Raw genomic sequence first — 23,676 nt, 5'->3', positions numbered from 1 at the left:
CGTTCGACGTTACGCGCGACTTTAATTATGGTCCGCAGATTTATTCGCAAATGTGAGTCACGGCGCCGTGGCATTGTACTTGATATTTGAACGAGAACGAGAGGACGCACTTGGAAACAAATGACGGGAGGGGGAAGGAAGGAGATAGAATTTATGTATTTGCAGCGCGAAATTAAACAGGTGCGATCATACCAGCACTAATGCACCGGATCCCATCAGAACTCCGCAGTTAAGTGTGCTTGGGCGAGAGTAGTACTCGGATGGTTGACCTCCTGGGAAGTCCTCGTGTCGCACTAATTTTTTTTGCAGACGGGTCGTTCGACGTTACGCGCGACTGGAACTAGGGTCCACTGGTTTATACGCAAATGTGAGTCAAGAAGCAAGGGCATTTTGATCGATATTAGAACGAGAAGGATGGATGCAGAGTGCACGCACAAGGGAACAAATGACGGGAGGAGGAAGAAAGGGGAATGAGTTTATGTATTTGCAGCGCAAAATTTAACAGGTGCGATCATACCAGCACAAATGCACCGGATCCCATCAGAACCCCGCAGTTAAGTGTGCTTTGGTGAAAGCAGTACAATGATGGGTTACCTCGTGGGAAGTTCTCGTTTTGCAACTATTTTCTTTTTTTCAGATGTGCCGTTCGACGTTACGCGCGACTTTAATTATGGTCCGCAGATTTATTCGCAAATGTGAGTCACGGCGCCGTGGCATTGTACTTGATATTTGAACGAGAACGAGAGGACGCACTTGGAAACAAATGACGGGAGGGGGAAGGAAGGAGATAGAATTTTTGTATTTGCAGCGCAAAATAAAACAGGTGCGATCATACCAGCACTAATGCACCGGATCCCATCAGAACTCCGCAGTTAAGTGTGCTTGGGCGAGAGTAGTACTCGGATGGGTGACCTCCTGGGAAGTCCTCGTGTCGCACTAATTTTTTTTTCAGACGGGTCGTTCGACGTTACGCGCGACTGGAACTAGGGTCCACTGGTTTATACGCAAATGTGAGTCAAGAAGCAAGGGCATTTTGATCGATATTAGAACGAGAAGGATGGATGCAGAGTGCACGCACAAGGGAACAAATGACGGGAGGAGGAAGAAAGGGGAATGAGTTTATGTATTTGCAGCGCAAAATTTAACAGGTGCGATCATACCAGCACAAATGCACCGGATCCCATCAGAACCCCGCAGTTAAGTGTGCTTTGGTGAAAGTAGTACAATGATGGGTTACCTCGTGGGAAGTTCTCGTGTTGCACCCATTTTCTTTTTTTCAGAGGTGCCGTTCGACGTTACGCGCGACTTTAATTATGGTCCGCAGATTTATTCGCAAATGTGAGTCACGGCGCCGTTGCATTGTACTTGATATTTGAACGAGAACGAGAGGACGCACTTGGAAACAAATGACGGGAGGGGGAAGGAAGGAGATAGAATTTATGTATTTGCAGCAAAAAAATAAACAGGTGCGATCATACCAGCACTAATGCACCGGATCCCATCAGAACTCCGCAGTTAAGTGCGCTTGGGCGAGAGTAGTACTCGGATGGGTGACCTCCTGGGAAGTCCTCGTGTCGCACTAATTTTTTTTTCAGACGGGTCGTTCGACGTTACGCGCGACTGGAACTAGGGTCCACTGGTTTATACGCAAATGTGAGTCAAGAAGCAAGGGCATTTTCATCGATATTAGAACGAGAAGGATGGATGCAGAGTGCACGCACAAGGGAACAAATGACGGGAGGAGGAAGAAAGGGGAATGAGTTTATGTATTTGCAGCGCAAAATTTAACAGGTGCGATCATACCAGCACAAATGCACCGGATCCCATCAGAACCCCGCAGTTAAGTGTGCTTTGGTGAAAGTAGTACAATGATGGGTTACCTCGTGGGAAGTTCTCGTGTTGCACTCATTTTCTTTTTTTCAGATGTGCCGTTCGACGTTACGCGCGACTTTAATTATGGTCCGCAGATTTATTCGCAAATGTGAGTCACGGCGCCGTGGCATTGTACTTGATATTTGAACGTGCAGTGCGCACGCACTTGGAAACAAATGACGGGAGGGGGAAGGAAGGAGATAGAATTTATGTATTTGCAGCGCGAAATTAAACAGGTGCGATCATACCAGCACTAATGCACCGGATCCCATCAGAACTCCGCAGTTAAGTGTGCTTGGGCGAGAGTAGTACTCGGATGGGTGACCTCCTTGGAAGTCCTCGTGTCGCACTAATTTTTTTTTCAGACGGGTCGTTCGACGTTACGCGCGACTGGAACTAGGGTCCACTGGTTTATACGCAAATGTGAGTCAAGAAGCAAGGGCATTTTGATCGATATTAGAACGAGAAGGATGGATGCAGAGTGCACGCACAAGGGAACAAATGACGGGAGGAGGAAGAAAGGGGAATGAGTTTATGTATTTGCAGCGCAAAATTTAACAGGTGCGATCATACCAGCACAAATGCACCGGATCCCATCAGAACCCCGCAGTTAAGTGTGCTTTGGTGAAAGTAGTACAATGATGGGTTACCTCGTGGGAAGTTCTCGTGTTGCACCCATTTTCTTTTTTTCAGATGTGCCGTTCGACGTTACGCGCGACTTTAATTATGGTCCGCAGATTTATTCGCAAATGTGAGTCACGGCGCCGTGGCATTGTACTTGATATTTGAACGTGCAGTGCGCACGCACTTGGAAACAAATGACGGGAGGGGGAAGGAAGGAGATAGAATTTATGTATTTGCAGCGCGAAATTAAACAGGTGCGATCATACCAGCACTAATGCACCGGATCCCATCAGAACTCCGCAGTTAAGTGTGCTTGGGCGAGAGTAGTACTCGGATGGGTGACCTCCTCGGAAGTCCTCGTGTCGCACTAATTTTTTTTTCAGACGGGTCGTTCGACGTTACGCGCGACTAGAACTAGGGTCCACTTGTTTATACGCAAATGTGAGTCAAGAAGCAAGGGCATTTTGATCGATATTTGAACGATGAGGATGGATGCAGAGTGCACGCACAAGGGAACAAATGACGGGAGGAGGAAGAAAGGGGAATGAGTTTATGTGTTTGCAGCGCAAAATTTAACAGGTGCGATCATACCAGCACAAATGCACCGGATCCCATCAGAACCCCGCAGTTAAGTGTGCTTTGGTGAAAGTAGTACAATGATGGGTTACCTCGTGGGAAGTTCTCGTGTTGCACCCATTTTCTTTTTTTTCAGATGTGCCGTTCGACGTTACGCGCGACTTTAATTATGGTCCGCAGATTTATTCGCAAATGTGAGTCACGGCGCCGTGGCATTGTACTTGATATTTGAACGTGCAGTGCGCACGCACTTGGAAACAAATGAAGGGAGGGGGAAGGAAGGAGATAGAATTTATGTATTTGCAGCGCGAAATTAAACAGGTGCGATCATACCAGCACTAATGCACCGGATCCCATCAGAACTCCGCAGTTAAGTGTGCTTGGGCGAGAGTAGTACTCTGATGGGTGACCTCCTGGGAAGTCCTCGTGTCGCACTAATTTTTTTTTCAGACGGGTCGATCGACGTTACGCGCGACTGGAAATAGGGTCCACTGGTTTATACGCAAATGTGAGTCAAGAAGCAAGGGCATTTTTATCGATATTAGAACGAGAAGGATGGATGCAGAGTGCACGCACAAGGGAACAAATGACGGGAGGAGGAAGAAAGGGGAATGAGTTTATGTATTTGCAGCGCAAAATTTAACAGGTGCGATCATACCAGCACAAATGCACCGGATCCCATCAGAACCCCGCAGTTAAGTGTGCTTTGGTGAAAGTAGTACAATGATGGGTTACCTCGTGGGAAGTTCTCGTGTTGCACCCATTTTTTTTTTTTCAAATGTGCCGTTCGACGTTACGCGCGACTTTAATTATGGTCCGCAGATTTATTCGCAAATGTGAGTCACGGCGCCGTGGCATTGTACTTGATATTTGAACGTGCAGTGCGCACGCACTTGGAAACAAATTACGGGAGGGGGAAGGAAGGAGATAGAATTTATGTATTTGCAGCGCGAAATTAAACAGGTGCGATCATACCAGCACTAATGCACCGGATCCCATCAGAACTCCGCAGTTAAGTGTGCTTGGGCGAGAGTAGTACTCGGATGGGTGACCTCCTGGGAAGTCCTCGTGTCGCACTAATTTTTTTTTCAGACGGGTCGTTCGACGTTACGCGCGACTAGAACTAGGGTCCACTTGTTTATACGCAAATGTGAGTCAAGAAGCAAGGGCATTTTGATCGATATTAGAACGATGAGGATGGATGCAGTGCGCACGCACAAGGAAACAAATGACGGGAGGGGGAAGAAAGGGGAATGAGTTTATGTATTTGCAGCGCGAAATTAAACAGGTGCGATCATACCAGCACTAATGCACCGGATCCCATCAGAACTCCGCAGTTAAGCGTGCATGGGCGAGAGTAGTACTTGGATGGGTGACCTCCTGGGAATTCCTCGTGTCGCACCAATTTTTTTTCAGACGGGTCGTTCGACGTTACGCGCGACTGGAACTAGGGTCCGCTGGTTTATACTCAAATGTGAGTCAAGAAGCAGGGGCATTTTAATCGATATTAGAACGAGAAGGATAGGTGCAGTTTGAACGCACAAGGAAACAATTGATGGGAGGGGGAGGGAAGGAGAAGGAGTGTATTTATTTTCAGCATGAAATGAAACAAGTGCGATCATACCAGCACTAATGCAACGGATTCTTTCAGAACTCCGTAGGTAAGGGTACTTGAGCGAGAGTAGTACTAGCATGGGTTATCTCCTGCGAAGTCCTTATATTTCACCAATTTTCTTGTGAAGTCCTCGTGTCGCACCAATTTTTTTTCAGACGGGTCGTTCGACGTTACGCGCATCTGGAACTAGGGTCCGCTGGTTTATACGCAAATGTGAGTCAAGAAGTAGGGGCATTTTAATCGATATTAGAACGAGAATGAGAGGTGAAGCGTGAACGCACAAGGAAACAAATGACGGGAGGGGGAAGAAAGGAGAAGGAGTGTATGTATTTGCAGCGCGAAACTAAACAGGTGCGATCATACCAGCACTAAAGCCCCGGATCCCATCAAAACTTCGCAGTTAAGTGTGCTTGGCGAGATTAGTACTCGGATGGTTGACCTCCTGGGAAGTCCTCGTGTGGCACCAATTTTTTTTCAGACGGGTCGTTCGACGTTACGCGCGTCTGGAACTAGGGTCCGCTGGTTTATACTCAAATGTGAGTCAAGAAGCAGGGGCATTTTAATCGATATTAGAACGAGAAGGATAGGTGCAGTTTGAATGCACAAGGAAACAATTGATGGGAGAGGGAGGGAAGGAGAAGGAGTGTATTTATTTTCAGCATGAAATGAAACAAGTGCGATCATACCAGCACTAATGCAACGGATTCTTTCAGAACTCCGTAGGTAAGGGTACTTGAGCGAGAGTAGTACTAGCATGGGTTATCTCCTGCGAAGTCCTTATATTTCACCAATTTTCTTGTGAAGTCCTCGTGTCGCACCAATTTTTTTTCAGACGGGTCGTTCGACGTTACGCCCATCTGGAACTAGGGTCCGCTGGTTTATACGCAAATATGAGTCAAGAAGCAGGGGCAATTTAATCGATATTAGAACGAGAATGAGAGGTGAAGTGTGAACGCACAAGGAAACAAATGACGGGAGGGGGAAGAAAGGAGAAGGAGTGTATGTATTTGCAGCGCAAAACTAAACAGGTGCGATCATACCAGCACTAAAGCCCCGGATCCCATCAGAACTTCGCAGTTAAGTGTGCTTGGCGAGATTAGTACTCGGATGGTTGACCTCCTGGGAAGTCCTCGTGTCGCACCAATTTTTTTTCAGACGGGTCGTTCGACGTTACGCGCGTCTGGAACTAGGGTCCGCTGGTTTATACGCAAATGTGAGTCAAGAAGCAGGGGCATTTTAATCGATATTAGAACGAGAATGAGAGGTGAAGTGTGAACGCACAAGGAAACAAATGACGGGAGGAGGAAGAAAGGAGAAGGAGTGTATGTATTTGCCGCGCGAAACTAAATAGGTGCGATCATACCAGCACTAAAGCCCCGAATCCCATCAGAACTTCGCAGTTAAGTGTGCTTGGCGAGATTAGTACTCGGATGGTTGACCTCCTGGGAAGTCCTCGTGTCGCACCAAATTTTTTTCAGACGGGTCGTTCGATGTTACGCGCGATTGGAACTAGAGTCCGTTGGTTTATACGCAAATGTGAGTCAAGAAGCAGTAGCATTTTAATCGATATTAGAACGAGAAGGAGAGGTGCAGTGTGAACGCACAAGGAAACAATTGATGGGAGGGGGAGGGAAGGAGAAGGAGTGTATGTATTTTCAGCACGAAATGAAACAGGTGCGATCATACCAGCACTAATGCAACGGATTCTATCAGAAATCCGTAGGTAAGGGTGCTTGGGCGAGAGTAGTACTAGCATGGGTTACCTCCTGCGAAGTCCTTATATTTCACCCATTTTCTTGTGAAGTCCTCGTGTCGCACCAATTTTTTTTCAGACGGGTCGTTCGACGTTACGCGCATCTGGAACTAGGGTCCGCTGGTTTATACGCAAATGTGAGTCAAGAAGTAGGGGTATTTTAATCGATATTAGAACGAGAATGAGAGGTGAAGTGTGAACGCACAAGGAAACAAATGATGGGAGGGGGAAGAAAGGAGAAGGAGTGTATGTATTTGCAGAGCGAAATTAAACAGGTGCGATCATACCAGCACTAAAGCTCCGGATCCCATCAAAACTCCACAGTTAAGTGTGCTTGGGCGAGGGTAGTACTCGGATGGTTGACCACCTGGGAAGCCCTCGTGTTGTACCCATTTTCTTTTTTTTAGATGTGTTGTTCGATGTTACGCGCGACTTTAATTATTGTCTGCAGATTTATTCGCAAATGTGAGTCACGGCGCCGTGGCATTTTACTTGATATTTGAACGAGAACGAGAGGTGCAGTGCGCACGCACAAGGAAATGAATGACGGGAGGGGGAAGAAAGGAGAAAGAGTTTATGTATTTGCAGCGAGAAATTAAACAGTTGCGATCATACCAGCACTGATGCACCGGATTCCATCAGAACTCCGCAGTTAAGTGTGCTTTGGCGAGAGTAGTACTCGGATTGGTGACCTCCTGGGAAGTCCTCGTGTCGCACTAATTTTTTTTTCAGACGGGTCGTTCGACGTTACGCGCGACTGGAACTAGGGTCCACTGGTTTATATGCAAATATGAGTCAAAAAGCAGGGGCATTTTAATCGATATTAGAATGAGAAGGAGAGATGCAGAGTGCACGCACAAGGAAACAAATGACGGGAGGGGGGATGGAGGGTGAAAAAGTGTATGTATTTGCAGCGCAGAATGAAACATGAGCCATCATACCAGCACCAATGCAACAGATTCTATCAAAACTCCGCAAGTGAAGGGTGCTTGGGCGAGAGTAGCACTAGGATGGGTGACCTCCTGCGAAGTCCTTATATTTCACCCATTTTCTTAGGAAGTCCTCGTGTTGCACCCATTTTTTTGCAGATGGTTCTTTCGACGATACGCGCGACTTGAATTATAGTCCTCAGGTTTATTCATAAATGTGAGTCACGGCACCGTAGCATTTTACTTGATATTAGAACGAGCACGGGAGGTGCAGTGCGCACGCACAAGGAAACAAATGACGAGAGGGGGAAGAAAGGAGAAGGAGTTTATGTATTTGCAGCGCTGAATTATATGGGTGCGATCAGACCAGCACTAATGCACCGGATCCCATCAGAACTCCACAGGTAAGTGTGTTTGGGCGAGAGTAGTACTCGGATGGGTGACCTCCTGGGAAGTCCTCGTGTCGCACTAATTTTTTTTTCAGACGGGTCGTTCGACGTTACGCGCGACTAGAACTATGGTCCGTTGGTTTATACGCAAATGTGAGTCAAGAAGCAGGGGCATTTTAATCGATATTAGAACGAGAAGGAGAGATGCAGAGTGCACGCACAAGGAAACAAATGACGGGAGGGGGGATGGAGGGAGAAAAAGTGTATGTATTTGCAACGCAGAATGAAACATGAGCCATCATACCAGCACCAATGCAACGGATTCTATCAGAACTCCGCAAGTTAAGGGTGCTTGGGCGAGAGTAGCACTAGGATGGGTGACCTCCTGCGAAGTCCTTATATTTCACCAATTTTCTTAGGAAGTCCTCGTGTTGCACCCATTTTTTTGCAGATGATTCTTTCGACGATACGCGCGACTTGAATTATGGTCCTCAGGTTTATTCACAAATGTGAGTCACGGCATCGTAGCATTTTACTTGATATTAATACGAGCACGGGAGGTGCAGTGCGCACGCACAAGGAAACAAATGACGGGAGGGGGAAGAAAGGAGAAGGAGATTATGTATTTGCAGCGCTAAATTATATGGGTGTGATCATACCAGCACTAATGCACCGGATCCAATCAGAACTCCGTAGTTAAGTGTGCTTGGGCGAGAGTAATACTCGGATGGGTGACCTCCTGGGAAGTCCTCGTGTCGCACCAATTTTTTTTCAGACGGGTCGTTCGACGTTACGCGCGACTGGAACTAGGGTCGGTTTGTTTACACGGAAATGTGAGTCAAGAAGCTGGGGCATTTTAATCGATATTAGAACGAGAAGGAGTGATGCAGTGTGAACGCACAAGGAAACAATTGATGGGAGGGGGAGGGAAGGAGAAGGAGTGTATGTATTTTCAGCACGAAATGAAACAGGTGCGATCATACCAGCACTAATGCAACGGATTCTATCAGACCTCCGTAGGTAAGGGTGCTTGGGTGAGAGTAGTACTAGCATGGGTTACCTCCTGCGAAGTCCATATATTTCACCCATTTTCTTGTGAAGTCCTCGTGTTGCACCCATTTTTTTGCAGATGATTCTTTCGACGTTACGCGCGACTTGAATTATGGTCCTCAGGTTTATTCGCAAATGTGAGTCACGGCACTGAAGAATTTTACTTGATATTAGAAGGAGAACGGGAGGTGCAGTGCGCACGCACAAGGAAACAAATGACGAGAGGGGGAATAAAGGGGAAGGAGTGTATGTATTTGCAGCGCAAAACTAAACAGGTGCAATCATACCAGCATTAAAGCCCCGGATCCCATCCGAACTCCGCAGTTAAGTGTGCTTTGGCGAAAGTAGTACAATGATGGGTTACCTCCTAGGAAGTTCTCGTGTTGCACCCATTTTCTTTTTTTCAGATGTGCCGTTCGACGTTACGCGCGACTTTAGTTATGGTCCGCAGATTTATTCGCAAATGTGAGTCACGGCGCTGTGGCTTTTTACTTGATATTTGAACGAGAATGAGAGGTGCAGTGCGCACGCACAAGGAAACAAATGACGGGAGGGGGAAGAACGGAGAAGTAGTTTATGTATTTGCAGCGCAAACTTAAACGGGTGCGATCAAACTAGCACTAATGCACCGGATCCCATCAGAACTCCGCAGTTAAGTGTGCTTGGGCGAGAGTAGTACTTGGATGGGTGACCTCCTGGGAAGTCCTCGTGTTGCACTAATTTTTTTTTTCAGACGGGTTGTTCGACGTTACGCGCGACTAGAACTAGGGTCCACTAGTTTATACGCAAATGTGAGTCAAGAAGCAGGGGCATTTTAATCGATATTAGAATGAAAAGGAGAGATGCAGAGTTCACGCACAAGGAAACAAATGACGGGAGGGGGGATAGAGGGAGAAAAAGTTTATGTATTTGCAGCGCAGAATGAAACATGAGCAATCATACCAGCACCAATGCAACGGATTCTATCAGAACTCTGAAAGTTAAGGGTGCTTGGGCGAGAGTAGCACTAGGATGGGTGACCTCCTGCGAAGTCCTTATATTTCACCCATTTTCTTAGGAAGTCCTCGTGTTGCACCCATTTTTTTGCAGATAATTCTTTTGACGTTACGCGCGACTTGAATTATGGTCCTCAGGTTTATTCGCAAATGTGAGTCACGGCGCTGTAGCATTTTACTTAATATTAGAACGAGAACAGGAGTTGCAGTGCGCACGCACAATGAAACAAATGACGAGAGGGGGACGAAAGGGGAATGAGTTTATGTATTTTCAGCGGGAAATTAAACAGGTGCAATCATTCCAGCAGTAATGCACCGGATCCCATCAGAACTCCGTAGTTAAGTGTGCTTGGGCGAGAGTAGTACTCGGATGGGTGACCTATTGGGAAGTCCTCGTGTCGCACCAATTTTTTTTCAGACGGGTCGTTCGACATTACGCGCGACTGGAAATAGGGTCCGCTGGTTTATACGCAAATGTGAGTCAAAAAGCAGGGGCATTTTAATCGATATTAGAACGAGAATGAGAGGTGAAGTGTGAACGCACAAGGAACCAAATGACCGGAGGGGGAAGAAAGGAGAAGGAGTGTATGTATTTGCAGCACGAAATTAAACAGGTGCGATCAATCCAGCACTAAAGCCCCGGATCCCATCAGAATTCCGCAGTTAAGTGTGCTTGGGCGAAAGTAGTACTCGGATGGGTGACAACTTGGAAAGCCCTCGTGTTGCACCTATTTTTTTCGGATGGGTTGTTAAACGTTACGCGCGAATGGAATTATAAACTGTTGGTTCATTTGTAAAGGAGAGTCACGGTGCCGGGGCATATTACTTGATATTAGAACGAGAAAGAGAGATGCAGAGTGCACGCACAAGGAAACAAATGACGGGAGGGGGAAGAAAGGAGAAGGTGTTTATGTATTTGCAGCGCGAAATTAAACGGGTGCGATCATACCAGCACTAATGCAACGGATCCCATCATAACTCTGCAGTTAAGTGTGCTTGGGCGAGAGTAGTACTCGGATGGGTGACCTCCTGGGAAGTTCTCGTGTCGCACAAATTTTTTTCCAGACGAGTCGTTCGACGTTACGCGCAACTGGAACTATGGTCCACTTCTTTATACGCAAATGTGAGTCAAGAAGTAGGGGCATATTAATCGATATTAGAATGAGAAAAAGAGGTGCAGTGTGAACGCACAAGGAAACAAATGATGGGAGGGGGGAGGGAAGGAGAAGAAGTGTATGTATTTTCAGCACGAAATTAAACAGGTGCTATCACACTAGCACAAATGCACCGGATCCCATCAGAACTCCGCAGTTAAGTGTGCTTTGGCGAAAGTAGTACAAGGATGGGTTACCTCCTGGGAAGTTCTCGTGTTGCACCCATTTTTTTTTTATAGATGTGCCATTCGACGTTACGTGCGACTTTAATTATAGTCCGCAGATTTATTCGAAAATGTGAGTCACTGCACCGTGGCATTTTACTTGATATTTATACGAGAACGAGAGGTGCAGTGCACACGCACAAGGAAACAAATGACGGGAAGGGGAAGAAAGGAGAAGGAGTGTACGTATTTGCAGTGCGAAATTAAATAGGTGCCATCATACCACCACTAATGCACCGTATCCCATCGGAACTTAGCAGTTAAGTGTGCTTGGGCGGGAGTAGTGCTCGGATTGGTGACCTCCTGGGAAGTCCTTGTGTTGCACCCATTTTTTTCGGATGGATCGTTCGACGTTACGCGCGAATGCAATTATAAACCGCTGGTTCATTCGCAAAGGTGAGTCACGATGCCAGGGTATTTTACTTGATATTAGAACCAGAAGGAGAGATGCAGAGTGCACGCACAAGGAAACAAATGACGGGAGAGGGGATGGAGGGAGAAAGAGTGTATGTATTTGCAGCGCAGAATGAAACATGAGCGATCATACAAGCACCAATGCAACGGATTCTATCAGAACTCCGCAAGTTAAGGGTGCTTGGGTGAGAGTAGCACTAGGATGGATGACCTCATGCGAAGTCCTTATATTTCACCTATTTTCTTAGGAAGTCCTCGTGTTGCACCCATTTTTTTGCAGATGATTCTTTCGACGTTACGCGCGACTTGAATTATGGTCCTCAGGTTTATTCGCAAATGTGAGTCACGGCACCTTAGCATTTTACTTGATATTAGAACGAGCACGGGAGGTGCAGTGCGCACGCACATGGAAACAAATGATGGGAGCGGGAAGAAAGGAGAAGGAATTTATGTATTTGCAGCGCGGAATTAAACAGGTGAGATCATACCAGCACTAATGCACCGGATCCAATCAGAACTCCGTAGTTAAATATGCTTGGGCGAGAATAGTACTCGGATGGGTGACCTCTTGGAAGTCCTCGTGTCGCACCAATTTTTTTTCAGACGGGTCGTTCGACGTTACGCGCGACTGGAACTAGGGTCCACTGGTTTATACGCAAATGTGAGTCAAGAAGAAGGGGCATTTTAATCGATATTAGAACGAGAAGGAGAGATGCAGAGTGCACGCACAAGGAAACAAATGACGGGAGGGGGGGATGGAGGGATAAAAAGTGTATGTATTTGCAGCGCAGAATGAAACATGAGCATTCATACCAGCACCAATGCAACGGATTCTATAAGAACTCTGCAAGTTAAGGGTGCTTGGGCGAGAGTAGCACTAGGATGGGTGACCTCCTGCGAAGTCCTTATATTTCACCCATTTTCTTAGGAAGTTCTCGTGTTGCACCCATTTTTTTGCAGATGAATTTTTCGACGATACGCGCGACTTGAATTATGGTCCTCAGGTTTATTCGCAAATGTGAGTCACGGGACCGTAGTATTTTAATTGATATTAGAACGAGCACGGGAGGTGCAGTGCGCACGCACAAGGAAACAAATGACGGGAGGAGGAAGAAAGGAGAAGTAGTTTATGTACTTGCAGCGCGGAATTAAACGGGTGCGATCATACCAGCACTAATGCACTGGATCCCATCATAACTCTGTAGTTAAGTGTGCTTGGGCGAGAGTAGTACTCGGATTGGTGACCACGTGGGATGTCCTCGTGTCGCACCAATTTTTTTTCAGACGGATCGTTCGACTTTTCACGCGACTGGAACTATGGTCCGTTGGTTTATACGCAAATGTGAGTCAAGAATCAAGGGCATTTTAATCGATATTAGAACGAGAAGGAGAGGTGCAGTGTGAACGCACAAGGAAACAAATGATGGGAGGGGGGGAGTGAAGAAGGAGTGTATGTATTTTCAGCACAAAATTAAACAGGTGCGGTCACACCAGCACAAATGCACCGGATCCCATCAAAACTACGTAGTTAAGTGTGCTTTGGCGAAAGTAGTACAATGATGGGTTACCTCCTGGGAAGTTCTCGTGCTGCACCTATTTTCTTTTTTTCAGATGTGCCGTTCGACGTTACGCGCGACTTGAATTATGGTCTGCAGATTTATTCGCAAATGTGAGTCATGGTGCCGTGGAATTTTACTTGATATTTGAACGAGAACAAGAGGTGCAGTGCGCACGCACAAGGAAACAAATGACGTGAGGGGGAAGAAAGGAGAAGGAGTGTATGTATTTGCAGCGCGAAATGAAACAGGTACGATCGTACCAGCACTAATGCAACGAATTCTATCAGAACTACGTAGGTAAGGGTGCTTGGGCGAGAGTAGTACTAGCATGGGTTACCTCCTGGGAAGTCCTCGTGTCGCACAAATTTTTTTTCAGATGGGTCGTTCGACGTTACGCGCGATTGGAACTAGGGTCCGCTGGTTTATCCGCAAATCTGAGTCAAGAAGCAGGGGCATTTTAATCGGTATTAGAACGAGAAGGAGGGGTGCAGTGTGAACGCACAAGGAAACAATTGATGGGAGGGGAAGGGAAGGAGAGGGAGTGTATGTATTTTCAGCACGAAATGAAACAGGTGCGATCATACAAGCACTAATGCAACGGATTCTATCAGAACTCCGTAGGTAAGGGTGCTTGGGCGAAAGTAGCACTAGCATGGGTTACCTCCTGCGAAGTCCTTATATTTCACCCATTTTCTTGTGAAGTCCTCGTGTTGCACCCATTTTTTTGCAGATAATTCTTTCGACGTTACGCGCGACTTGAATTATGGTCCTCAGGTTTATTCGCAAATGTGATTCACGGCGCTGTAGCATTTTACTTTATATTAGAACGAGAACGGGAGGTGCAGTGCGCACGCACAAGGAAACAAATGACAGGAGGGGGAAGAAAGGGGAATGAGTTTATGTATTTGCAGCGCAAAATTAAACTGGTGCGATCATACCAGCACTAATGCACCGGATCCCATCAGAACTCCGCAGTGAAGTGTGCTTGGGCGAGATTAGTACTCGGATGGGTGACCTCCTGGGAAGTCCTCGTGTCGCACCAATTTTTTTTCAGACGGGTCGTTTGACGGTACGCGCGTCTGGAACTTGTGTCCGCTGGTTTATACGCAAATGTGAGTCAAGAAGTAGGGGCATTTTAATCGATATTAGAACGAGAATGAGAGGTGAAGTGTGAACGCACAAGGAAACAAATGACGGGAAGGGGAAGAAAGGAGAAGGAGTGTTTGTATTTGCAGCGCAAAATTAAAGAGGTGCGATCATACCAGCACTAAAGCTCCGGATCCCATCAGAACTTCGCAGTTAAGTGTGCCTGGGCAAGAGAAGTACTCGGATGGGTGACCACTTGGGAAGCCCTCGTGTTGCACATATTATTTTTCGGATGGGTTGTTCGACGTTACGCGCGAATTGAATTATAAACCGCTGGTTTATTTGCAAAGGTGAGTCACGGTGCCGGGGCATATTACTTGATATTAGAACGAGAAGGAGAGATGCAGAGTGTATGCACAAGGAAACAAATGAAGGGAGGGGGGATGGAGGGAGAAAAAGTGTATGTATTTGCAGCGCAGAATGAAACATGAGCAATCATACCAGCACCAAGCAACGGGTTCTATCAGAACTCCGCAAGTTAAGGGTGTTTGGGCGAGAGTAGCACTAGGATGGGTGACCTACTGCGAAATCCTTATATTTCACCCATTTTCTTAGGAAGTCCTCGTGTTCCACCCATTTTTTTGCAGATGATTCTTTCGACGATACGCGCGACTTGAATTATGGTCCTCAGGTTTATTCGCAAATGTGAGTCACGGCACCGTAGCATTTTACTTTATATTAGAAGGAGCACGGGAGGTGCAGTGCGCACGCACAAGGAAACAAATGACGGGAGGGGGAAGAAAGGAGAAGGAATTTATGTATTTGCAGCGCGAAATTAAACGTGTGCGATCATACCAGCACTAATGCACCGGATCCCGTCAGAACTCCGCAGTTAAGTGTGCTTTGGCGAGAGTAGTACTCGGATTGGTGACCTCTTGGGAAGTCCTCGTGTCGCACTAATTTTTTTTCAGACGGGTCGTTCGACGTTACGCGCGACTGGAACTACGGTCCGCTAGTTTATACGCAAATGTCAGTCAAGAAGCAGGGGCATTTTAATCTATATTAGAACGAGAAGGAGAGGTGTAGTGTGAACGCACAAGGAAACAATTGATGGGATGGGGAAGGAATGAGAAGGAGTGTATGTATTTTCAGCAAGAAATGAAACAGGTGCGATCATACCAGCACTAATGCAATGGATTCTATCAGAACTCCGTAGGTAAGGGTGCTTGGGCGAGAGTAGTACTAGCATGGGTTACCTCCTGCGAAGTCCTTATATTTCACCCATTTTCTTGTGAAGTCCTCGTGTTGCACCCATTTTTTTGCAGATGATTCTTTCGACGTTACGCGCGACTTGAATTATGGTCCTCAGGTTTATTAGCAAATGTGAGTCACGGCGCCGTGGCATTTTACTTGATATTAGAACGAGAACGGGAGGTGCAGTGCGCACGCACAAGGAAACAAATGACGGGAGGGGGAAGAAAGGGGAATGAGTTTATGTAATAGTAGCGCAAAATTAAACGGGTGCGATCATACCAGCACTATTGCACCGGATCCGATCAGAACTCCGCAGTTAAGTGTGCTTGGGCGAGATTAGTACTCGGATGGGTGACCTCATGAGAAGTCCTCGTGTCGCACCAAATTTTTTTCAGACGGGTCGTTCGACGTTACGCGCGTCTAGAACTAGGGTCCGCTGGTTAATACGCAAATGTGAGTCAATAAGCAAGGGCATTTTAATCGATATTAGAATGAGAATGAGAGGTGAAGTGTTAAGGCACAAGGATACAAATGACGGGAGGGGGAAGAAAGGAGAAGGAGTGTATGTATTTACAGCGCAAAATTAAACAGGTGCGATCATACCAGCACTAAAGCCCCAGATCCCATCAGAACTCCTAGTTAAGTGTGCTGGGGCGAGAGTAGTGCTCGGATGGGTGACCACTTGGGAAGCCCTCGTGTTGTACCTATTTTTTTTTGGATTGGTTGTTCGACGTTACGCGCGAATGGAATTATAAACCGCTGGTTCATTTGCAAAGGTGAGTCACGGTGCTGGGGCATATTACTTGATATTAGAACGAGAAAGAGAGATGCAAAGTACACCCACAAGGAAACAAATGACGGGAGGGGGGATGGGAGGAGAAAGAGTGTATGTATTTGCAGTGCAGAATGAAACATGAGGGATCATACCAGCACTAATGCAACGGATTCTATCAGAACTCCGCAGTTAAGGGTGCTTGGGCGAGAAAAGTACTCGGATGGGTGACCTCATGCAATGTCTTTATATTTCACCCATTTTCTTGGTAGGTCCTCGTGTTGAACCCATCTTTTTGCAGATGATTCTTTCGACTTTACGCGCGACTTGATTTATGGTCCGCAGGTTTATTCGTAAATGTGAGTCACGGCGCCCTGGCATTTTACTTGATATTAGAACGAGTAAGGGAGGTGCAGTGCGCACGCACATGGAAACAAATGACGGGAGGAGGAAGAAAAGAGAAGGAGTGTATGTATTTGAAGCGCAAAATTAAACAAGTGGCATCATACCAGCACTAATGCACTGGATCCCATCAGAACTCTGCAGTTAAGTGTGCTTGGGCGAGTGTAGTACTCGGATGGGTGACCTTTTGGGAAGTCCTCGTATCGCAACAATTTTTTTTCAGATGGGTCGTTCGACGTTACGCGCGACTGGAACTATGGTCCGCTGGTTTATACGCAAATGTGAGTTAAGAATCAGGGGCATTTTAATCGATATTAGAACGAGAAGGAGAGGTGCAGTGTGAACGCACAAGGAAACAAATGATGGGAGGGGGGGAGGGAAGAAGGAGTGTATGCGCGTAACGTCGAATGACCCGTCTGAAAAAAATTGGTGCGACACGAGGACTTCCCAGGAGGTCACCCATCCGAGTACTAATCTCGCCCAAGCACACTTCACTGCGGAGTTCTAATGGGATCCGGTGCATTAGTGCTGGTGTGATCACACCTGTTTAATTGTTGCGATACGAGGACTTCCCAAGAGGTCACCCATCCGAGTACTACTCTCGCCCAAGCACACTTAACTGCAGAGTTCTGATGGGATCCCGTACATTATTGCTGGTATGATGCCACTTGTTTAATTTTGCGCTTCGAATACATACGCTCCTTCTCTTATCTTCCTCCTCTCGTCATTTGTTTCCATGTGCGTGCGCACTGCACCTCCCGTACTTTCGCCAAAGCACACTTAACTGCGGAGTTCTGATGGGATCCGGTGCATTTGTGCTGGTGTGACTGCACCTGTTTAATTTCGTGCTGAAAATACATACACTCTTTCTTCCCTCCCCCCCTCTCATCATTTGTTTCCTTGTGCGTTCACACTGCACCTCTCCTTCTCGTTCTCAAATCGAATAAAATGCCCCTGGTTCTTGTCTCACATTTGCGTATAAACCAGTGGACCATAGTTCCAATTGCGCGTAACGTCGAACGACCCGTCTGAAAAAAAATTGGTGCGACACAAGGAATTCCCAGGTGGTCACCCATCCGAGTACTACTCTCGCCCAAGCACGCTTAACTGCAGAGTTCTGATGGGATCCAGTGCATTAGTGCTGGTATGATCGCACCAGTTTAATTTCGCACTGCAAATACATAAACTCTTTCTCCTTTCTTCCCCCTCCCGTCATTTGTTTCCTTGTGCGTGCGCACTGCACCTCCCGTGCTCGTTCTAATATCAAGTAAAATGCCACGGCGCCGTGACTCACATTTGCGAATAAACCTGCGGACCATAAATCAAGTCGCGCGTATCGTCGAAAGAATCATCTGCAAAAAAATAGGTACAATACGAGGACTTCCTAAGAAAATGGGTGAAATATAAGGACTTCGCAGGAAGTCACCCATCCTAGTGCTACTCTCGCCCAAGCACCCTTAACTTGCGGAGTTCTGATAGAATCCGCTGCACTAGTACTGGTATGATCCCTCAAGTTTCATTCTGCACTGCAAATACATACACTCTTTCTCCTCCCATCCCCCCTCCCGTCATTTGTTTCCTTCTGCGTGCACTCTGCATCTCTCTTTCTCGTTCTAATATCAAGTAATATGCCCCGGCACCGTGACTCACCTTTGCAAATGAACCAGCGGTTTATAATTCCATTCGCGCGTAACGTCGAACAACCCATCCAAAAAAAAAATAGGTGCAACACAAGGGCTTCTCAGGTGGTGACCCATCCGAGTACTACTCTCGCCCAAGCACACTTAACTGCGGAGTTCTGATGGGATCCGGACCTTTAGTGCTGGTATGATCGCACCTGTTTAGTTTCGTGCTGCAAATACATACACTCCTTCTCATTTCTTCCCCCTCCCGTCATTTGTTTCCTTGTGCGTTCACACTTCACCTCTCATTCTCGTTCTAATATCGATTAAAATGCCCCTGCTTCTTGACTCACATCTGCGTATAAACCAGCGGACCCTAGTTCCAGACGCGCGTAACGTCGAAGGACCCGTTTGAAAAAAAATTGGTTCGACACGAGGACTTCCCAAGAGGTCACCCATCCGAGTACTAATCTCGCCCAAGCAGACTTCACTGCGGAGTTCTGATGGGATCCGGTGCATTAGTGCTGGTATGATCGCACCTGTTTAATTTTGCGCTGCAAATACATAAACTCATTCCCCTTTCTTCCCCCTCCCGTCATTTGTTTCCTTGTGCGTGCGCACTGCACCTCCTGTTCTCGTTCTAATATCAAGTAAAATGCTACAGCTCCGTGACTCACATTTGCGAATAAACCTGAGGACCATAATTCAAGTCGCGCGTAACGTCGAAAGAATCATCTGCAAAAAAATGGGTGCAACACGAGGACTTCACAAGAAAATGGGTGAAATATAAGGACTTTGCTGGAGGTAACCCATGCTAGTACTACTCTCGCCCAAGCACCCTTACCTACGGAGTTCTGATAGAATCCGTTGCATTAGTGCTGGTATGATCGCACCTGTTTCATTTCGTGCTGAAAATACATACACTCCTTCTCCTTTCTTCCCCCTCCCGTCATTTGTTTCCTTGTACGTGCGCACTGCACCTCTCGTTCTCGTTCAAATATCTAGTAAAATGTCACGGCGCCATGACTAACAATTGCGAACAAATCTGTGGACCATAATTAAAGCCGCGCGTAACGTCGAATGGCACATCTGAAAAAAAGAAAATGGGTGCAACATGGGAACTTCCCAGGAGGTAACCCATCATTGTACTACTTTCGCCAAAGCACACTTAACTGCGGAGTTTTGATGGGATCCGGTGCATTTGTTCTTGTGTGACCGCACCTGTTTAATTTCGTGCTGAAAATACATACACTCCTTTTTCCCTCTCCCCCTCCCATCATTTGTTTTCTTGTGCGTTCACACTGCACCTCTCCTTTTCGTTCTAATATCGATTAAAATACCCCTTATTCTTGACTCACATTTGCGTATAAACCAGCGGACCATAGTTCGAGTCGCGCGTAACGTCGAACGACCCGTCTGAAAAAAAATTGGTGCAACACAAGGACTTCACAGGTGGTCACCCATTCGAGTACTACTCTCGCCCAAGCACACTTAACTGCGGAGTTCTGATGGGATTCAGTGCATTAGTGCTGGTATGATCGCACCCGTTTAATTTTGCGCTGCAAATACATAAACTCCTTCTCCTTTCTTTCCCCTCCCGTCATTTGTTTCCTTGTGCGTGCGAACTGCACCTCCCGTGCTCGTTCTAATATCAAGTAAAATACTACGGTGCCGTGACTCACATTTGCGAATAGACCTGAGGACCATAATTCAAGTCGCGCATAACATCGAAAGAATCATCTGCAAAAAAATGGGTGTAACACGAGAACTTCACAAGAAAATGGGTGAAATATAAGGACTTCGAAGGAGGTAACCCATGCTAGTACTACTCTCGCCCAAGCACCCTTACCTACGGAGTTTTGATAGAATCCGTTGCATTAGTGCTGGTATGATCGCACCTGTTTCATTTCGTGTTGAAAATACATACACTCCTTCTCCTTCCCTCCCCCTCCCATCAATTGTTTCCTTATGCGTTCACACTGCACCTCTCCTTCTCGTTCTAATATCGATTAAAATGCCCCTGCTTCTTGACTCACATTTGCGTATAAACCAGCGGACCCCAGTTCCAGTCGCGCATTATGTCGAACGACCCGTCTGAAAAAAAATTGGTGCGACACGAGGACTTCCCAAGAGGTCACCCATCCGAGTACTACTCTCGCCCAAGCACACTTAACTGGGGAGTTCTGATGGGATCCGGTGCATGAGTGCTGGTATGATCGCACCCGTTTAATTCCGCGCTGCAAATACATAAACTCCTTCTCCTTTCTTCCCCCTCCCGTCATTTGTTTCCTTGTGCGTGCGCACTGCACCTCTCGTTCTCGTTCAAATATCAGGTAAAATGCCACGGCGCCGTGACTCACATTTGCGAATAAATCTGCGGACCATAATTAAAGTCGCGCGTAACGTCGAACGGCACATCTGAAAAAAAGAAAATGGGTGCAACACGAGAACCTCCCAGGAGGTACCCCATCATTGTACTACTTTCGCGAAAGCACACTTAACTGCGGAGTTCTGATGGGATCCGGTGCATTTGTGCTGGTGTGACCGCACCTGTTTAATTTCGTGTTGAAAATACATACACTCCTTCTTCCCTCCCCCCCTTCCATCATTTATTTCCTTGTGCGTTCACACTGCACCTCTCCTTCTCGTTCTAATATCGATTAAAATGCCCCTGATTCTTGACTCATATTTGCGTATAAACCAGCGGACCATAGTTCCAGTCGCGCGTAACATCGAACGACCCATCTGAAAAAAAATTGTTGCGATACGAGGACTTCCCAAGAGGTCACCCATCCGAGTACTACTCTCGCCCAAACACACTTAACTGCGGAGTTCTGATGGGATCCGGTGCATTAGTGCTGGTATGATCGCACCCGTTTCATTTCGCGCTGCAAATACATAAACTCCTTCTCCTTTCTTCCCCCTCCCGTCATTTGTTTCCTTGTGCGTGCGCACTGCACCTCTCGTTCTCGTTCAAATATCAGGTAAAATGCCACGGCGCTGTGACTCACATTTGCGAATAAATCTGCGGACCATAATTAAAGTTGCGCGTAACGTCGAACGGCACATCTGAAAAAAAGAAAATGGGTGCAACACGAGAACCTCCTAGGAGGTACCCCATCATTGTACTACTTTCGCGAAAGCACACTTAACTGCGGAGTTCTGATGGGATCCGGTGCATTTGTGCTGGTGTGACCGCACCTGTTTAATTTCGTGTTGAAAATACATACACTCCTTCTTCCCTCCCCCCCTTCCATCATTTGTTTCCTTGTGCGTTCACACTGCACCTCTCCTTCTCGTTCTAATATCGATTAAAATGCCCCTGATTCTTGACTCATATTTGCGTATAAACCAGCGGACCATAGTTCCAGTCGCGCGTAACATCGAACGACCCATCTGAAAAAAAATTGTTGCGATACGAGGACTTCCCAAGAGGTCACCCATCCGAGTACTACTCTCGTCCAAACACACTTAACTGCGGAGTTCTGATGGGATCCGGTGCATTAGTGCTGGTATGATCACACCCGTTTCATTTCGCGCTGCAAATACATAAATTCCTTCTCCTTTCTTCCCCCTCCCGTCATTTGTTTCCTTGTGCGTGCGCACTGCACCTCTCGTTCTCGTTCAAATATCAAGTAAAATGCCACGGCACCATGACTTACATTTGCGAATAAATCTGCGGACCATAATTAAAGTTGCGCGTAATGTCGAACGGCACATCTGAAAAAAAGAAAATGGGTGTAACACGAGAACTTCCCAGGAGGTAACCCATCATTGTACTACTTTCACCAAAGCACAATTAACTGCGGAGTTCTGATGGGATCCGGTGCATTTGTGCTGGTGTGACCGCACCTGTTTAATTTCGTGCTGAAAATACATACACTCCTTCTTCCCTCCCCCCCTCCCATCATTTGTTTCCTTGTGCGTTCACACTACACCTCTCCTTCTCGTTCTAAAATCGATTAAAATGCCCCTGATTCTTGACTCAAATTTGCGTATAAACCAGCGGACCATAGTTCCAGTCGCGCGTAACGTCGAACGACCCATCTGAAAAAAAATTGTTGCGATACGAGGACTTCTCAAGAGGTCACCCATCCGAGTACTACTCTCGCCCAAGCACACTTAACTGCAGAGTTCTGATGGAATCCAGTGCATTAGTGCTGGTATGATGCCACTTGTTTAATTTTGCGCTTCAAATACATACACTCCTTCTCTTTTCTTCCTCCTCCCGTCTTTTGTTTCGTTGTGCGTGCGCACTGCACCTCCCGTACTCGTTCTAATATCAAGTAAAATGCCATGGTGCTGTGACTCACATTTGCAAATAAACCTGCGGACCATAAATCAAGTCGCGCGTAACGTCGAAAGAATCATCTACAAAAAGATGGGAGCAACACGAGGACCTCCCAAGAAAATGGGTGCAACACGAGGCCTTCCCAAGTGGTCACCCATCCGAAGTACTACTCTCGCCCAAGCACCCTTAACTGTGGAGTTCTGATAGAATCTGTTGCATTAGTGCTGGTATGATCCCTCATGTTTCATTGTACACTGCAAATACATACACTCTTTCTCCTTCCATCCCTCCTCCCGTCATTTGTTTCCTTGTGCGTGCACTCTTCATCTCTCTTTCTCGTTCTAATATCAAGTAATATGCCCCGGCACCGTGACTCACCTTTGCAAATGAACCAGCGGTTTATAATTCCATTCGCGCGTAACGTCGAACAACCCATCCGAAAAAAAATAGGTGCAACACGAGGGCTTCCCAAGTGGTCACCCATCCGAGTACTACCCTCGCCCAAGCACACTTAACTACGGGGTTCTGATGGGATACGGAGCTTTAGTGCTGGTATGATCGCACCTGTTTAATTTCGCGCTGAAAATACATACACTCCTTCTCCATTCTTCCCCCTCCCGTCATTTGTTTCCTTGTGCGTTCACACTTCACCTCTCATTCTCATTCTAATATCGATTAAAATGCCCCTGTTTCTTGACTCACATTTGCGTATAAACCAGCGGACCCTAGTTCCAGATGTGCGTAACGTCGAACGACCCGTCTGAAAAAAAATTGGTGCGACACGAGGACTTCCCAGGAGGTCACCCATCCGAGTACTAATCTCGCCCAAGCACACTTCACTGCGGAGTTCTGATGGGATCCGGTGTATTAGTGCTGGTATGATCGAACCTGTTTAATTTTGCGCTTCAAATACATAAACTCATTCCCCTTTCATCCCCCTCCCGTCATTTGTTTCCTTGTGCGTGTGCACTGCACCTCCCGTTCTAGTTCTAATATCAAGTAAAATGCTACAGCGCCGTGACTCACATTTGCGAATAAACCTGAGGACCATAATACAAGTCGCGCGTAACGTCGAAAGAATCATCTGTAAAAAAA

General features: G+C 46.7%; 12 non-coding genes and 41 pseudogenes across 12 annotated transcripts; 37 read left to right on the top strand and 16 right to left on the bottom strand.

Moving 5' to 3' along the window:
* The first annotated feature begins 178 nt into the window (after window positions 1–178).
* LOC148261922 (5S ribosomal RNA) lies at window positions 179–297 on the top strand. Its single transcript, XR_015821207.1, has one exon. It is a non-coding gene; the product is annotated as a 5S ribosomal RNA (ribosomal RNA).
* A 206-nt stretch (window positions 298–503) lies between these two features.
* LOC148261921 (5S ribosomal RNA) lies at window positions 504–622 on the top strand (annotated as a pseudogene).
* Window positions 623–821: 199 nt separating this feature from the next.
* LOC148261920 (5S ribosomal RNA) lies at window positions 822–940 on the top strand. Its single transcript, XR_015820792.1, has one exon. It is a non-coding gene; the product is annotated as a 5S ribosomal RNA (ribosomal RNA).
* A 206-nt stretch (window positions 941–1,146) lies between these two features.
* On the top strand, window positions 1,147–1,265 carry LOC148261919 (5S ribosomal RNA; annotated as a pseudogene).
* Window positions 1,266–1,464: 199 nt separating this feature from the next.
* On the top strand, window positions 1,465–1,583 carry LOC148261918 (5S ribosomal RNA). Its single transcript, XR_015819656.1, has one exon. It is a non-coding gene; the product is annotated as a 5S ribosomal RNA (ribosomal RNA).
* A 206-nt stretch (window positions 1,584–1,789) lies between these two features.
* On the top strand, window positions 1,790–1,908 carry LOC148261917 (5S ribosomal RNA; annotated as a pseudogene).
* A 198-nt stretch (window positions 1,909–2,106) lies between these two features.
* On the top strand, window positions 2,107–2,225 carry LOC148261916 (5S ribosomal RNA). Its single transcript, XR_015819778.1, has one exon. It is a non-coding gene; the product is annotated as a 5S ribosomal RNA (ribosomal RNA).
* Window positions 2,226–2,431: 206 nt separating this feature from the next.
* LOC148261915 (5S ribosomal RNA) lies at window positions 2,432–2,550 on the top strand (annotated as a pseudogene).
* Window positions 2,551–2,748: 198 nt separating this feature from the next.
* Window positions 2,749–2,867, top strand: LOC148261914 (5S ribosomal RNA). Its single transcript, XR_015819864.1, has one exon. It is a non-coding gene; the product is annotated as a 5S ribosomal RNA (ribosomal RNA).
* A 206-nt stretch (window positions 2,868–3,073) lies between these two features.
* LOC148261913 (5S ribosomal RNA) lies at window positions 3,074–3,192 on the top strand (annotated as a pseudogene).
* A 199-nt stretch (window positions 3,193–3,391) lies between these two features.
* LOC148261912 (5S ribosomal RNA) lies at window positions 3,392–3,510 on the top strand. Its single transcript, XR_015820815.1, has one exon. It is a non-coding gene; the product is annotated as a 5S ribosomal RNA (ribosomal RNA).
* A 206-nt stretch (window positions 3,511–3,716) lies between these two features.
* Window positions 3,717–3,835, top strand: LOC148261911 (5S ribosomal RNA; annotated as a pseudogene).
* A 198-nt stretch (window positions 3,836–4,033) lies between these two features.
* Window positions 4,034–4,152, top strand: LOC148261910 (5S ribosomal RNA). Its single transcript, XR_015820791.1, has one exon. It is a non-coding gene; the product is annotated as a 5S ribosomal RNA (ribosomal RNA).
* Window positions 4,153–4,358: 206 nt separating this feature from the next.
* Window positions 4,359–4,477, top strand: LOC148261909 (5S ribosomal RNA). Its single transcript, XR_015820998.1, has one exon. It is a non-coding gene; the product is annotated as a 5S ribosomal RNA (ribosomal RNA).
* Window positions 4,478–5,036: 559 nt separating this feature from the next.
* LOC148261908 (5S ribosomal RNA) lies at window positions 5,037–5,154 on the top strand (annotated as a pseudogene).
* A 559-nt stretch (window positions 5,155–5,713) lies between these two features.
* Window positions 5,714–5,831, top strand: LOC148261907 (5S ribosomal RNA; annotated as a pseudogene).
* A 205-nt stretch (window positions 5,832–6,036) lies between these two features.
* LOC148261906 (5S ribosomal RNA) lies at window positions 6,037–6,154 on the top strand (annotated as a pseudogene).
* A 559-nt stretch (window positions 6,155–6,713) lies between these two features.
* LOC148261905 (5S ribosomal RNA) lies at window positions 6,714–6,832 on the top strand (annotated as a pseudogene).
* A 209-nt stretch (window positions 6,833–7,041) lies between these two features.
* Window positions 7,042–7,160, top strand: LOC148261904 (5S ribosomal RNA; annotated as a pseudogene).
* Window positions 7,161–7,722: 562 nt separating this feature from the next.
* On the top strand, window positions 7,723–7,841 carry LOC148261903 (5S ribosomal RNA; annotated as a pseudogene).
* A 562-nt stretch (window positions 7,842–8,403) lies between these two features.
* LOC148261902 (5S ribosomal RNA) lies at window positions 8,404–8,522 on the top strand (annotated as a pseudogene).
* A 205-nt stretch (window positions 8,523–8,727) lies between these two features.
* Window positions 8,728–8,846, top strand: LOC148261901 (5S ribosomal RNA; annotated as a pseudogene).
* Window positions 8,847–9,081: 235 nt separating this feature from the next.
* Window positions 9,082–9,200, top strand: LOC148261900 (5S ribosomal RNA; annotated as a pseudogene).
* Window positions 9,201–9,409: 209 nt separating this feature from the next.
* LOC148261899 (5S ribosomal RNA) lies at window positions 9,410–9,528 on the top strand. Its single transcript, XR_015820504.1, has one exon. It is a non-coding gene; the product is annotated as a 5S ribosomal RNA (ribosomal RNA).
* Window positions 9,529–10,091: 563 nt separating this feature from the next.
* LOC148261898 (5S ribosomal RNA) lies at window positions 10,092–10,210 on the top strand (annotated as a pseudogene).
* Window positions 10,211–10,415: 205 nt separating this feature from the next.
* On the top strand, window positions 10,416–10,534 carry LOC148261897 (5S ribosomal RNA; annotated as a pseudogene).
* A 204-nt stretch (window positions 10,535–10,738) lies between these two features.
* Window positions 10,739–10,857, top strand: LOC148261896 (5S ribosomal RNA; annotated as a pseudogene).
* A 206-nt stretch (window positions 10,858–11,063) lies between these two features.
* On the top strand, window positions 11,064–11,182 carry LOC148261895 (5S ribosomal RNA; annotated as a pseudogene).
* Window positions 11,183–12,069: 887 nt separating this feature from the next.
* Window positions 12,070–12,187, top strand: LOC148261894 (5S ribosomal RNA; annotated as a pseudogene).
* Window positions 12,188–12,749: 562 nt separating this feature from the next.
* LOC148261893 (5S ribosomal RNA) lies at window positions 12,750–12,868 on the top strand (annotated as a pseudogene).
* Window positions 12,869–13,072: 204 nt separating this feature from the next.
* LOC148261892 (5S ribosomal RNA) lies at window positions 13,073–13,191 on the top strand (annotated as a pseudogene).
* Window positions 13,192–14,078: 887 nt separating this feature from the next.
* LOC148261891 (5S ribosomal RNA) lies at window positions 14,079–14,197 on the top strand. Its single transcript, XR_015819763.1, has one exon. It is a non-coding gene; the product is annotated as a 5S ribosomal RNA (ribosomal RNA).
* A 205-nt stretch (window positions 14,198–14,402) lies between these two features.
* LOC148261890 (5S ribosomal RNA) lies at window positions 14,403–14,521 on the top strand (annotated as a pseudogene).
* Window positions 14,522–15,081: 560 nt separating this feature from the next.
* LOC148261889 (5S ribosomal RNA) lies at window positions 15,082–15,200 on the top strand (annotated as a pseudogene).
* Window positions 15,201–15,759: 559 nt separating this feature from the next.
* Window positions 15,760–15,878, top strand: LOC148261888 (5S ribosomal RNA; annotated as a pseudogene).
* Window positions 15,879–16,083: 205 nt separating this feature from the next.
* Window positions 16,084–16,201, top strand: LOC148261887 (5S ribosomal RNA; annotated as a pseudogene).
* A 561-nt stretch (window positions 16,202–16,762) lies between these two features.
* On the top strand, window positions 16,763–16,880 carry LOC148261886 (5S ribosomal RNA; annotated as a pseudogene).
* A 214-nt stretch (window positions 16,881–17,094) lies between these two features.
* On the bottom strand, window positions 17,095–17,213 carry LOC148261885 (5S ribosomal RNA; annotated as a pseudogene).
* A 6-nt stretch (window positions 17,214–17,219) lies between these two features.
* On the bottom strand, window positions 17,220–17,337 carry LOC148261884 (5S ribosomal RNA; annotated as a pseudogene).
* A 370-nt stretch (window positions 17,338–17,707) lies between these two features.
* On the bottom strand, window positions 17,708–17,826 carry LOC148261883 (5S ribosomal RNA). Its single transcript, XR_015821021.1, has one exon. It is a non-coding gene; the product is annotated as a 5S ribosomal RNA (ribosomal RNA).
* Window positions 17,827–18,388: 562 nt separating this feature from the next.
* LOC148261882 (5S ribosomal RNA) lies at window positions 18,389–18,507 on the bottom strand (annotated as a pseudogene).
* A 205-nt stretch (window positions 18,508–18,712) lies between these two features.
* LOC148261881 (5S ribosomal RNA) lies at window positions 18,713–18,831 on the bottom strand (annotated as a pseudogene).
* A 563-nt stretch (window positions 18,832–19,394) lies between these two features.
* Window positions 19,395–19,513, bottom strand: LOC148261880 (5S ribosomal RNA; annotated as a pseudogene).
* A 204-nt stretch (window positions 19,514–19,717) lies between these two features.
* Window positions 19,718–19,836, bottom strand: LOC148261879 (5S ribosomal RNA; annotated as a pseudogene).
* Window positions 19,837–20,395: 559 nt separating this feature from the next.
* LOC148261878 (5S ribosomal RNA) lies at window positions 20,396–20,514 on the bottom strand (annotated as a pseudogene).
* Window positions 20,515–20,723: 209 nt separating this feature from the next.
* On the bottom strand, window positions 20,724–20,842 carry LOC148261877 (5S ribosomal RNA; annotated as a pseudogene).
* A 204-nt stretch (window positions 20,843–21,046) lies between these two features.
* Window positions 21,047–21,165, bottom strand: LOC148261876 (5S ribosomal RNA). The gene has a single exon (XR_015820186.1). It is a non-coding gene; the product is annotated as a 5S ribosomal RNA (ribosomal RNA).
* A 209-nt stretch (window positions 21,166–21,374) lies between these two features.
* Window positions 21,375–21,493, bottom strand: LOC148261875 (5S ribosomal RNA; annotated as a pseudogene).
* A 204-nt stretch (window positions 21,494–21,697) lies between these two features.
* Window positions 21,698–21,816, bottom strand: LOC148261874 (5S ribosomal RNA; annotated as a pseudogene).
* Window positions 21,817–22,025: 209 nt separating this feature from the next.
* LOC148261873 (5S ribosomal RNA) lies at window positions 22,026–22,144 on the bottom strand (annotated as a pseudogene).
* A 204-nt stretch (window positions 22,145–22,348) lies between these two features.
* On the bottom strand, window positions 22,349–22,466 carry LOC148261872 (5S ribosomal RNA; annotated as a pseudogene).
* A 562-nt stretch (window positions 22,467–23,028) lies between these two features.
* LOC148261871 (5S ribosomal RNA) lies at window positions 23,029–23,147 on the bottom strand (annotated as a pseudogene).
* A 205-nt stretch (window positions 23,148–23,352) lies between these two features.
* Window positions 23,353–23,471, bottom strand: LOC148261870 (5S ribosomal RNA; annotated as a pseudogene).
* Window positions 23,472–23,676: the final 205 nt, after the last annotated feature.

Source organism: Carica papaya, chromosome 5, assembly GCF_054855325.1.
Source record: "Carica papaya isolate Zhongbai chromosome 5, ASM5485532v1, whole genome shotgun sequence".
Lineage (NCBI taxonomy): Eukaryota > Viridiplantae > Streptophyta > Magnoliopsida > Brassicales > Caricaceae > Carica > Carica papaya.
This window is presented reverse-complemented; position numbering and strand designations above follow the sequence as displayed.